Source organism: Mustela erminea, chromosome 1 (assembly GCF_009829155.1).
Source record: "Mustela erminea isolate mMusErm1 chromosome 1, mMusErm1.Pri, whole genome shotgun sequence".
Classification (NCBI taxonomy): domain Eukaryota; kingdom Metazoa; phylum Chordata; class Mammalia; order Carnivora; family Mustelidae; genus Mustela; species Mustela erminea.
In genome coordinates, this window is record NC_045614.1 from 35630361 (window position 1) to 35644256 (window position 13896).

Sequence of the window (13896 nt, forward strand, 5' to 3'; positions counted from 1 at the left end):
AAGACTCAGAGGGGTTCATGCCAACTTTACTAAAAAATATTTGCTGGCTTCAGGGCAAAGCAGTGCATACCCCAGGATTAATAACATCCTTACCTCATCAGCAATGTTGGTAGAAGAAACCACATGGTTTTTGTTTATTTGCATAAGAGAGAATATTGGAAAATTATTCTTTACTTTGGATTTAAACATCAAAACCGAAATGGCTTGGCCAATCTGGATTGATGCCTCAGTTTCCTTTCAGGGAACACATAGATTTAAACGAAATTCTGCATGAGACATTTAGAAGTCCATTCATCTGGTAAGCCAAGTAATTCATAGAAGTACTCCATAAAGATGTGGCTTAAAGAGCAGAAGGTATAAGATGCTGGAAATCTCCTGTTTTCAGGGATAAACAATAAATGCATCTTTCCTGAGTGCTGGTTTATTAAGCCGCTTTCCTTCCTAACATTATCCAGGTTACCCAAATCTTCCTCCCACCCTGCTTTAAATGAATTGTTCCATCTGTATCTGTTCTCTAGCTAATCTGAGTAGTCTGGTGCCAACATACCTTCCACACTAATTGCAGCTATCCCATTTTTTTTCTCTGGCTCTCTAGGACTGCTTTCTTTCCCCTGATCATACTGTGATTACAATTTGGCATTCTCTATTCACTTTCTGTTTTTGTTAGTTGTTTGTTGTTTGTTTCGGTATGTGATAAAGTCATCTGCTAAGACCCATTTCTAATATCACCTCCTCTCTGAGACCTGGCTATATCCCACAATTACCTGTCCTGTTTGCATTGACCCTATGGTTATTCATCTGGTTTGGGTCTGCCCATGTGGACTGTGGACTCCACAAGGGACAGGACCATAGCTCATTCATTTTTGTATCTCCAGAGCCCAACACAGTCCCAGCACATAGTAGATATCTCATTGATGTTTGCTGGATGCAAGCCTTTTTATGGTGATTAGCACCCTACGCAGAGGATGTCTAGCCAAGAGGCAGTGAGCTAAAATTCAGCTCGAGATGGTGTGTACCCTGGCAGATACCTGTATCAGCCCTGAGGAGGGATGTCTGTTTTACAATTTATTTGCCAAAGAGTTCCCATTTTTGCACCTTCCATAGAGGCATAATATGTGCTAGATGGATAGATGGATAAACAAACAAGTAAATGAGATTTCCCATAATCCTCTAGAGCTATTTAAAAGGAAGACGCAAACTAGAAACAGAAGAAGTCCCAAAAGAAGATTTTTCACTGGGCTAAAACTCTCTAGTCTGCTTATGAACACTAGTCAGGTTCAATAGGTGACCGCTCATCATTTTATTCCAGTCGATCTCTGACTGAGTCTGTGGAGGATTGGTCCTGATGTTTATGTCTTAGGCTGTATTAGTCCACTGGCAGTGGCATCCGAATGATGTTATTTTGAACACAGGCATTGTTTACGATGATTCTGTGTATACTGCTCATCTCTATCGTATAGATTGGTGGCAAATGGACATTCTGCAAGGATGCTGAGATATGTTAACCATGAGTCCATTGGATGTTATCTAAGTATCTACAGTCTCAGTAAAAGAGGATGGCCCTAAGGTCTAGTTACATAAGAGCCACTACCAAAAAAAAAAAAAAAAAAGAAAAAAAAAATTTTAGGCAAAATGCAGGCTATGTAGTATTTAGTTGATTTGAAATAAGTATTTTTGTTAGAGTGGATTTGTTTAAGCATACTGAAAATGCTTATTCCTATATTGTCATATATCATGATCTATTATAAGTAGACCAGAAGGGAATGTTGGGTATGAGTTCATTCCTTCATTCACTCATTCATTTAGCCAAAACATATTTACATTTCTTTAATAATTAATGTATAGTAGATATTCGGTGAATATGACTTGAAGTGAATTTATTCACTTCATTAATATTTATGGCACAGGGCAGACACTGTTAAGTCCTAGGAATATATTGGTGACCAGTGCATACAGTCTTTGCCCCCATGGTGCTTAAAATAATTGATCTTTTTAATTATAGATGTGGCGAAATGATAGTTGTCCCTGTTCTTAAACATTGTAGTGAATGAGGCATTTAAGGAATAGTTTTCAATCCTCCTTGCTCTTTAGAACCACCCAAGATGCATCTTTAAGATATGCATGCCTGGGCCCTAACCCAGGCCAATTAAATCAAAATCAGTGAGGGTGAGATCCAAGCATAGCTGCTCTCCAAAGCTTCCCAGGAGACTGCGTCACACAGCCTAACTTGAGAATACTTAAATGATTCCCTACCCTTCTGGGTTTTCCCTGTTAAAGATTAAATGGTCTCCCCTTTCCTCCCAAGTTCATGTGTTGGAGTCCTAATCCCTAATACCCCAGAATGTGATCTCCTTTAGAGAGAGGGTCTTTAAAGACATAATCAAGTTAAAATGAGATCATTAGGGTGGACTCTCATTTGAGAAGGACACTGTCCTTACAAAAAGGAGATATTTACAGACGGACACCCACATAGGGGAACACCAAGTGAAAGGAAGGCAGAGATTGGGGGTAATGCTTTTATAAGACATAGGATGCCAAGGATGGCAGGCAACACACCAGAAGCTGGGGGAGACATATGAGGCAGATTCTCCCTCACATCCTCAGAGGGAACCAACCCTGATGATGCTTGACTTGGGTTTTTAGCCTCCAGAGCTGTGAGATAATACATGTCTGTTGTTTAAGTCCCCCCATCTGTGGTATATTGCTACACCAGCCCTCACAAACAAACACAATCATCATCTTGATAACTGCAGGGTTTTTTTCAAAGCTAACTTAAAATGTTGCAGTTGCCTTTCCTTCTTTTTCCCTCCTGAAAATGGGCCAGCACTAGCCTCTGAACCCAGGCAGGATACATGCGTTATGTCTTCTGTATTTACGGTTGGTCGGTTATCTTCTTGAAGACCCAACGTGTGGAAGTGTACATGACAGGCCGCCTGGAGCCAGAGCCACGGAGCCTGACTCCATGAGGAATAATAATCAATGGGTGGTGATTCCACTTGCCAAGCAAAGCACGGTCCACAGGAGCTGCTTCGGGGTGATCGATCAGGTCCTCGAAGACGCTCGTTTCCGGGGTTCCTTCCATTCCACATCATCATTTGATTTCCTCGGACAGCATTCAAGTCTTGCCTCTTTAAGTTATCGTTTTAGCAAATTCAATTTACAATTACTTTCAATATAAAAAGCTTAAGAGATGCGGTTTAATGCTTTATTAGCTGTAAAATCAACCACTGTTTCCACTGCCTGGTACGAGGAGCAGTGAAAAGGCCTCTGTGGCCTGGCTGAGTTTCCTTCTGAGTTGGTGACCACGAGAGCATCTTCAGTGGCAAAGCTGACCCATTAATACCTGCTTTCCAATCTCCTTTTCTAAGACCCAAATCCAAATTATACTTCCCTCCAGTATCAGCGATACCTGGGGTATAAACAAGCCAATTTGAAGATATTAGTCACAGCAGAGAATGTTTGCTCCTCAAGTGTGGATCCATGCAATGGAAAGCTTCTAAATCTCATAATGATGCAGATTTTATTTTATTTTTAAAATATTTTATTTATTTATTTGACAGAGAGAGAGAGAGAGAGCAAGAGAGACACTGCAAGCAGGGGGAGTGGGAGAGGGAGAAGCAGGCTTCCCACTGAGCAGGGAGCCTGATGCGGGGCTGGATCCCAGGACCTTGGGATCATGACCTGAGCCGAAGACAGATACTTAATGACTGAGCCACCCGGGAGCCCCCAGATTTTATTTTTAAATCAAGGGACACAATGGCTGTTAACAGCAAGCTGGCTTTATGGGAGGCAGGCAGAGGGAAGAGTTATTGAATTATTTACCTCAATGTGTTTCTGGATCACTGTTATAAGTGAAGTAAATCCTCACTAATTCAAATGTAACCGACCTTCTTACTGTGGAGCACCAGGTCCTACAAGCTCTTTCGGGCACCTGCTTGGCGGACCCCCTTTTCAGGCATCCAGCCCTCGTTCCTGGCCCGCCTGCCCTGCAAGCGTGTTAGCCTGATCCCCCATTTCCATTTACCCATAGCATGTTGTTCCCTTATGTTGTTCGCCTGGCTCCTTTTGTCTTAACATTCAGTTTTCTGATTAAACATCGCCAAACCAGACGAGCCTTCTCTGCTCATCTCCTCCCACCTCTGCCCATCTTGATCCTTCTTCATTCCTCTATCCTGCGCCCTCACCTCCCTGCATGGGAAATTATCTTCCCTGTTTTTAATTTTCAGTCTCTCCCTTCTCCACCTTCGAACACTAGAACGTAAACTCCGTGGGAAAGGGGACCGTTAGTTGTCCATCTCTGGTTTTTCAGAGTGTGCCCTTAGCAAACTGCTCCTGGATGAAGAAATAGTTAATGCCGTACCTGCTTATCGCCACAGAACCAACTACCCTCAAACCAAGCAGCTGAATCCAAACCCTAGGGATCCCCTCGGAGGTCAGGCAGCTGTGCTTTCGACTTTGGGTAGTTTGGGCCAGGATGGGACTTCTCTCCACCTATTCTTTTATCTCCTGTTTTTTCATTTCTTCAGGCATGATGGTCTCAAGGTTTTAAAAGGATGAGAGCAAGGAGCTTCAAAGGCTCTTGATGCCCAGGCTATGAAACACGCACAAAGGGTGCGGAACACACGTGATTTCTCCAGGTTCTCTTGGTGAAAGGAAGCTGGGAGGCCAGCAAAAATTTAAGAGAGTGGAGAGATAGGCTTGGTCTTGTGATTGGAGTAACGATGGAACATGACTGGGAAAGGGGAACATCATTCATTATGGGATCATTATGACAATGAGCTGCCCCAGACCCCAAAGGATGTTATTGTGCAAACACTCCATCTGACCTATATAGGAGTATAATTTGAGGGGGACACAGAATTCATGTCATACCCATTCTTACCTCAGACAATTGCATTTTCGCAGCTGCTTATGCTATCCCACAAACCACAGACCCTCCATCAATGCTTCACTGTTTTTGATGTCACTGCCATATTTAGGATAAGCTTCACTTTGACGATCTCATCTGTGGGTGAACAGGGATTCTCCAAGGACCTTAGGTACATTGTTTCAAGAACATGAGTGTGGATTGTGGGATAAATTATATTGATTTTAATTTGGACATTAAGTATTTTTTCAATTATTTATTTATTTTTTAAAATTTCTTTTCAGTATAGACATTAAATATTTTTAATTGATTTTGCAATTGAAGAACTGATCTCAAGAAGATAGAACAAAAGTCGATCAGTTTTATTGAATTCATAGTGACCTGATTAAAAGACATAGTTGTTAGGAAAAATAATTTTACTTCCTATTTCACTACAGATTATTTTTTTCTTTCAAAGATTTTTTTGGGGTAATATGTATGTAAAGGAGACAGTGAATTTTATTTAGCATTGTATAGAATGGCTTGAGGACAGTTAAAAAACACATTTCTTAGAATATTTTATTCAGAGGATTGGAAAGCTTATTTTGATCAAGAAAGTGTATCACGTTAGGTAACGATTTTTATGTTGACTGAGCAACAGTCCAGGGCCTAGGCAATTAACATTGATATTGACTTAGATCTTTATCTTTTGAAAGAAATGTTGAAATGTAAACCACTGCTCAAGTTCTTGAAACAAAACATAACAAAACGCTCAAGTTTACTTTAGAAAATTTCTATAATGCAGGAAGGAATAGAGTAGAAAGTCAAGATCACCTAATCTCCTGAAGTTTCATTTTGACTGTTTAAGCTATAATATCCAACATGCAATTACATTTTGAACTTTCCTTTTTGAATTCAAGAGAGAAATAGATTTGGATACATATTATGACAATTCCTTCACTATTCAAACTACAGCCTCCACGCTGATTTTGGATAACAGATATCTGAATTTGCTTTGAACTCCCAGTGACCAAGAACAGATTTGGACAGGTTATCTATGTCAGGGCTAGAGAAATTGGTATTGTACTGATTGCATGCTCTATATTGCTTACAAGTTACTTTTCTTCACTGAAGAATATACTGGAAAAGGAAGATTCCAGTGGGGAACATGATTTATCCATCTTACCCAACCCCCCCATAAACACAAAATGATGAAGTAGCAAAACCAAAGCCCTTGGAAAATATCTGGCACAAAACCATGTCACATGATCTCTTTACGAACCTCACGTGCAGTCCATGGAGAGAAATGTGCGTCACCAGCAAAAACCATGGTGTCATAAATATTCTGTTCTGAGCGCTATTAGGGTGAGTTTGGGGTTCAGGGAGTTCCTATAAAGACTTCACAGAGCAGCAAATAATATATTTTAAAATGTCATATCACATGGCTCAGTTGGTTAAGCATCTGCTCTCAGCTTGGGTCATGATCTCAGGGTCCTGGCATCGAGCCTTGCATCTGGCTCCCTGCTCAGCAGGGAGGCTGCTTGTCCCTCTCCCTCTGCCTCTCCCCTGCTTGTGCTCTATCTCTTGCTTTCTCTCTCTCAAATAAATAAATAAAATCTTAAAAATAAATAAATAAATAAAATGTCATCCCACCTACTTAGGGGCAACCTTCAGACATAGGGTTTTCTTCCTTTTTCTTTTTTTTTAAAGATGTTTATGTATTTGTTTGACAGAGAGGACACAGAGAGAATGGGAACAGAAAGAGGGAGAGTGGGAGAGGGAAAAGCAGGCTTCCCACTGAGCAGAGAGCCCGATTCAGGACTTGGTCCTGGGATCATGACCTAACCTGAAGGTAGACGCTTGACTGAGCCACCCAGGTGCCCCTGGGCATAAGGTTTTCATTCAATATTGTCCAAATTTTTTTTAGTTTAGTTTACAAAACTAAAATAAATTAAAAAAACCCACAAAGTTTAGTAATTATCGATCTCTTTTTTTTAAAAAAAGATTTATTTATTTGTTTGAGAGGGGGTGGGGAAGTGCAAAGGAAGAGGGAGAGAGATAATCTCAAGCAGACTCCCCGCTGAGCACAGAGCTGGACATGGGGCTTGATCCCACAACCCCTAGGTCATGACCTGAGCTGAAAACAAGAGTCTCAAGCTCAACTAATTGGGCCATCCCAATGCCACGCCTTGTGTTACTTCTTTATAATACAAGTGACACATGCTAATTTCAGAAAAATTTTAAATACTAGGAAAGGGATAAATCTCACTTATACTTCCAATTTTTGACAAAGATTGTTATTTAATGTTTTGGTATATATTCCAGATCTTGTCTCCTGGTAATAGATACTAAGTTTTTCCCTAATCCTTTATTACCATATGTATGTGTGTGCATACATATTTATGTATATGTATATTATATGTAATGTATAAAATATATGAAATAACATATAATAAAATAGGACTATACTATGTCATATAATATCACATATATTTTATATATTTATTTATGTATAAAATTTCAAAATGGATTGAAATGTCTGCAAGCTTTAAAACAAATAAGGACTCCTGCCATGGAGAGGGAGTGGAAAAGGAGTGTTCCAGGGAGGATTTTACTGTTCATTTCGTGCAATTTTCTGATGGCCTCATTTCTTTTGTCTGTTTTACTACTTTGGATTTTAAGATGAATTTTAAAATCATTGATTTAAAAATGGTGATTTAGACTCAGAATCATGATCTGGATAAAATTTTTTCAAAAGTTTTTAAATTTTGTTGAGAAAGAGGGGGAGGGGAAGGTCAGAGGGAGAGAGAGAATCTTTTTTTTCTTTATCTTTTCTTTTTTTTTTTTTTTAGGATTGTATTTATTTGAGAGAGAGAAAAAAACTAGTGGGGATGGGGGAGGAGCAGAGAGAGATGCAGGCTCCCTGCTGAGCAGGGAGCCCAACATGGGGCTGGATCCCAGGACCCTGAGATCATGACCTAAGCCAAAGACAGCTGCTTGGGGGTATAACTCAGGGTAGAGCATTTGACTGGAAAGGCAGCTACTCAACTAAATGAGCCACCCAGGTGCCCCCAGAGAGAGATTCTTTATTTCTTTTATTATTTTTTTAAGGATTTTATTTATTTATTTGACAGGGAGAGAGAGATCACAAGTAGGCAGAAAAGCAGGTGGGAGAGGTGGGGGCAGGGAAGCAGACTCCTTGCTGAGCAGAGAGCCCGATGATGCGGGGCTTGATCCCAGAACCCTGAGATCGTGACCTGAGTCGAAGGCAGAGGCTTAACCCAGGCGCCCCACAGAGGGGGATTCTTAAGCAAGCTCAGTGCCCAGCACAGAGACAACACAGGGCTAGATACCACCCTGAGACCATGACCTGACCTGAAATTGAAGCTCAGATGCTCAACCAGCTGAGCCACCCGGGCACCCCTGCACAGAAAAATTCTTTTGAGAAGTTGGCACCGGAAAGAAATTGCCAAGTCCTTCATTTCCAAACCAGTCCCTCCTCCTCCTGGGGGTAGTGGTTAGGCAGATAGATAGATATTAGCACACAGAGGGGGGAAAAAAAGGAAGTTTTTGTCTTCTAGAGCCTCAGTTTTAGAAATAAATAAGGCTTCAAACTTAAGTCATATCTTCTGGCTGTCAAATTCCTCAGCTGGAACCCAGGATAAGTAAAGGCTAGGGGGTCAGGCTTTCTGTAGTTGAGGGAATTACGCACGTGAGGGCATTTAAAATCTATATAACATGGCATCTAGGGATACAGTTGTAAATCAACAAGTGATTCCTTGTGAAGATAAAGGTGAATACTTTTAAAACGATTTATCTTCTTACATGTTGACATCCAGACTTTTTACTGGATCCTAATATTTCACATTGTAATGCTTGGTCAGATTGGATATTGAACATTAGAAAGAGTATGAGCATTTATGAAAAATGACATAATTTATTTTGAGAAAGCAGTTCCAAATACATGAAAACATGGGGCTTGAATCAATTCATCAAGAATATCAATAAGCTGATAAAGCAGGGGCATTTTCATTTCAATCATAATCTTTAAGCCATACTCACAGAAAAATTACTTATTAAAGCAGCCATATGTGTGATTAATGGGTTGGTAGTGGTACTAATTACTCATTAGAATGCTAGGACTAAAATATCCTAGGACTTGAGAAAATATAGCGATTTTCATTAAAAGTGTTGGCTAGGTCTCAAAGTCTCAATGGGCGTGTGTTCTGAGCTGAAAGGACAGGGTTTGGATCTAAAATGAAAGACAAATTATCTTAGGAAGGTCTAAATTGACAATAGCATAATGAAATCCTTCTCTTGTGTATGTTTATTTGACATATGTATCTCAATGTTATTTGAGATAAATAACAAGTTCATGTTTGTTTATATACATTTTAAAAGTTAAAACTTTGGAATGTGTATGTTTTTTAACCTATGGAATGCTTGAACATCTGTAGATAAATGTTTCTTCATTCCCCATCCACTTTAATGGTACGGGTGCTGTTCTGCAATGGTGGCCTATTTGGCTATTTAAGCAATAACCAAACTTTGAAATTCATAAATTCAATTGAGCATCAAATTAACATCATTAATCATCATTAGAAGACAAATAGTGTGTGTAAGAATGACTTTCTTACATATTAAAAATATTTTCTCCATCATTACAAGTGAACACTGCAGCTCAGAGTGAGAATAGATATTAGGTAGAGGAAAACTTGCTAAGTAAAGGTAAATGTTCTGAAACAAATTTAAAAAATAAGATGCAATCCGAAGGAAGCCAGAGTGTTTTATGTTTTGGATGCCATGATCATGTTAAAATTCTAAGCATTAGATATAATTTTCACACAAGTAACATCATTAATTTTCATGAGCTAACAAAACATCCCACCTCACAAAACACTTTTATTTTAATTAAGCACCATAGTGATAAGTGCTGTGAATCAAAGTGTTATTTGCTTTCAGTAATGGATACAGAAAAGAGAGCTTGATACTTTAATTTTCATAAAAAAATTAAGATTCAAAAAAATAATTAAGATTCAAAACATATTAAATAGCTTAAAAACATTGAAACACTAAGTTAACTTTTTACGATGTGAGAGAATTTGATATTGTGAGTAATGGATTTAGTGAAAATTTTCCCTATGTAGAAAAAAGAGAATTTAGCAATTCTACCCCTTCTCTATTGAAATGATAGTAGGGAAAGGCAGCAAAAGCCCTCACTTACCAATAAAGAAAAAGAAATAACAGAATGGGGACACCTGGGGGGCTCAGTGGGTTAAGGGCCAACTCTTCACTTCAGCTCAAGTCATGATCTCAGGGTCCTGGGATTGAGACCCCCACTGGGGACTCTGCTGATGGATTCTCCCTCCCTTTCTCTCTGTCCCCCTCCTCTTTCTCTCTCTCTCTGGAATAAGTAAGTAGATCTTAAAAAAAAAAAATGATGTGAAGAAAGTGTGGACATTAACTTGGATCTTTTGAAATCCATAAATTTAATTCAATATATATTTTTATTTTTATTTTTTTAAAAGATTATTTATTTATTTATTTGACAGAGATCACAAGTAGGCAGAGAAGCAGGTGGAGTGGGGGTCGGGGGGGTGGGGAGGTGGGGAAGCAGGCTCCCCGCTGAGCAGAGAGCCTAATGCCAGGCTTGATCCCAGGGCCCTGGGATCATGACCTGAGCTGAAGGCAGAGGCTTTAACCCACTGAGCCACCCAGGCGCCCCTACTTTTATTTAAATTTTTTTTTTGTTTGTTTTTTGACAGACAGAGATCACAAGTAGGCAGAGAAGCAGGCAGAGAAGGGGGGAGGCAGGGTCCCCACTGAGCAGAGAGCCTGATGCGGGGTTGGATCCCAGAACCTTGGGATCATGACCTGAGCCGAAGGCAGAGGCTTTAACCCACTGAGCCACCCAGGAATCCCCAATATATACTTTTAAATAAGATGATAGTATAAGTAGTAAATAGTATACACATTTAGTTGAATGTGTAGCAATGTACAGTATCTTTTCTTGAGAAGGTTAATTATAATTTTATTTCCCTTATATTTCAGGGGGGTGTTTGACTAAAGTAATTTGTCATTCTATAGTGACAGCAGGTCAAGATTTCATTGATAATGAAAAATTATACTTGAGATAATCAAATCTTGACCTCTGAAAAGACCCACAGAAAAATCTGTTGGTTGTGCAAAGCTATTATCAAAACGACTGCAGTAGAAGAGAATGGCACCTTTGCAAAGTCTTTGTATTGCCTGAAACTATGAAGTGGCAGGAAGGACATGTATAGGGTTTTAGCATATGGGACAGGTGATTTTAAGGTGAATCTTGATTGTGACAGGGCAGAGGCAATGATGTAAAAGCTTTGGATGAATGGGCACAGTGAACTGAGGGTCTTGAACAGCCTTAATGAGCAAGATTTTAGTCTCTCTAAGTAAATTATCTTGGTTTTTACACTCTTATCTTCCAGGAGTAGGTGTTTCCTGGAGCAAGCCTCTAATAGTTGTTCTTAGTTTTGTTGTTGTTGTTGTTGTTCTTAGTATTTTTTTAATGTAGGAAAAGCATGCCTATCCCAGAATTGTTTAACATGGGGCCAGGAAAGAACATAGGGTAAGTATTGTTTAGCTTGGGAAGAAGGAATATGTTGTGTGAAAGGCGACCTCTAAGATGACCCCAATGATTTCTGCCTATTACTATTCATGCCCATATATAATTCTCTCCCTTTGAGTGTTGTCTGGACTTAATGGCTTCCAAGGACCAGAACAGAAGAAAAATGGTAGGTTGTCACCTCTGAGATTAGGTTGCCAAACCCCATGATGTTCATACTGCTACTTATTCTCTCACTCCCTCTTGCAGCCCTTGCTCTGGGGGAAACAACCTGATGTGTTACAAAAAACCCCAAGGAGAAGCTCGTGTGGTAAGGAAGTGATGACTCTAGCCAACAGGTATAAAGGACAGGAGTCCTGCCGGCAGTGTGCATGAGCTTGACCACGGATCCTTCCCCAATTAAGGTGTGAGATTACTTTAGCCTGTGAGAGACCCTCAGATGGAGGTGTCTGTGCCCATATTCCTGACCTTCAGAAGCCATGAGATAATGAATATTTGCCAGTCTTGTTTACTATGTTCAGGGGAAAGTTGTTACGCAGCAATGGATAACTAATACATATTGGTTTCACTTTTCAGGATGCAGGAGTATACTTTCACCTGAAATTTCCACTTATTTCAAAGAAAGCAGATTTATTAGCTCAACTGTTGGTTACCTTCACTAATTATATTCTAGAGTGATACTGAGACTTGAGAGAGATGCATCATCTATTACGTTCATTACAAGCTTTTCTTCATTCTGCTCTGTAGCAACTGGCCATATTTGAAATAGATAGTAACTAGCCTATGAGAGACAGTTGAAGGGATTACTGCTTCCTTGATGAGCACACTGGGTTAGTGCCTTGAAGAATCTTGAAATTTCTACATCAGCCTAATCTCTGAAGTTTATTTGTCTCTGAAGTCTCAAGCTGCTTGAGAAAAGCAAGTGTAGGGTTGGGCCCTGCTTCAGATGCCGAGTTTGCCAGGCTTGGTTTCACAGCCGAATTGCAGTGAGTCTTGACCCCTCCCACTCTCTGTGATTGCCCTGTACACATCCACAGACTGGATACTTGCAGGGGACAGCTTTCTCCTCTGCCCAGGGAAATGCAGGTCTTGGGAGGCAGACACCTTTTCAGAACTTTATCATTGTTTAAATTTAAAAGAAAAAACATGTCAAGGGTGTTCTTTTGAGAAACTTAGGAAGGGACATGTGATCACAAGCTGCGACAAGGAAAACTGGAGTATAGTAGATGCCTCGTAGCGTACTTTGTAAAGGGACAGTTGCCAATATTGTACTGAAAGATTTCAAGACAATCAGTTTATCCTCACCACTTTTAACAAACTAAGGAGTCTGACTATTTCTGGTGGGGGTGAGAGGCAGGCAAGAGCAGTCAGAATGCGTTTGGGTTCTGCATGTTTCTTGGTTGACTTTGGTCTTAAATTTGGATTTAGACAGCGCAGTAGCTAAATTCCATCTCTTCCAAATATTCAGCTTACTTGGTCCATACACATTTACTTTGGCTGTTTGCTTTTGAGTTTATGGAATTTATAAGCTCTTTTCATCTTTACATCTCTTTACTCTGTCTACCAACATTTATGCTCATCATTTACCCATCTGTCCCCATGATTTTGCAATGTCTATGAACATGTTGAACAAGGAAAAAGAAACTAATAGCCCCAGTGACATTGGTTGACTATCCACAGATAGGTATGTACAGAGAAGGTACTATGTAAGTAACTTTGCCATGCACTAACCCACTGGTCCTCATAAGAGCTGGTCGTTATTCCTTATTAGCTGGGTGGCCTTGCTTTTTCTACTTTCTGGACCTTGTTTTCCTTAACTGCAGAGTCTTCTGCCAACACAGGGAGCTGAACTGATATATAACTGACACTGACAGCCTTTACAAGGATGGCAATGTCTTGTATGCTGGGGACCTTGTTCATGTTTTCTAATTTGTTATATTCTTTTTTCATGGATGGGTCTCACATCTACCCAGGTGTGTTATTACTTAATCTCTTATTAAATTGGCTTCAGAAAAGCTTCAGACCCCCAAATGCCTCTATTCCCATATTGCTCTGGGGCTCAGGCATCAAAGCCTCAGCATGAGGAAAGGGGAAATGTGGAAAAGGGAAAGGTGTTGAGCCTGCATTAACTTAAATGCTAGTGTTGAAGGGTCTCCTGAATAATCCAGAAATTCTAACCAGGTTTTAGGGGACAGATTGAGGATGAATACACTGGGACAGGATGTATTTAGAAATTTGGACATGGAATAGACAGAGACATTGTTTTGTGAATGAAGGTTGGTCATGATAGGTACCTGGGCAGCCAGAGTTGTAATTAAAAGGCAAGATCCTAATGCCCTGGTTCTCAAATCAGCTGCGCATTGAAATTGCCTAAAGATCTTTTTAAAAAGACTGAAGCTGGCTTCTGCTCCAGACATTTTGACTCTACTGTGTGGAGTATAGCCTGGCA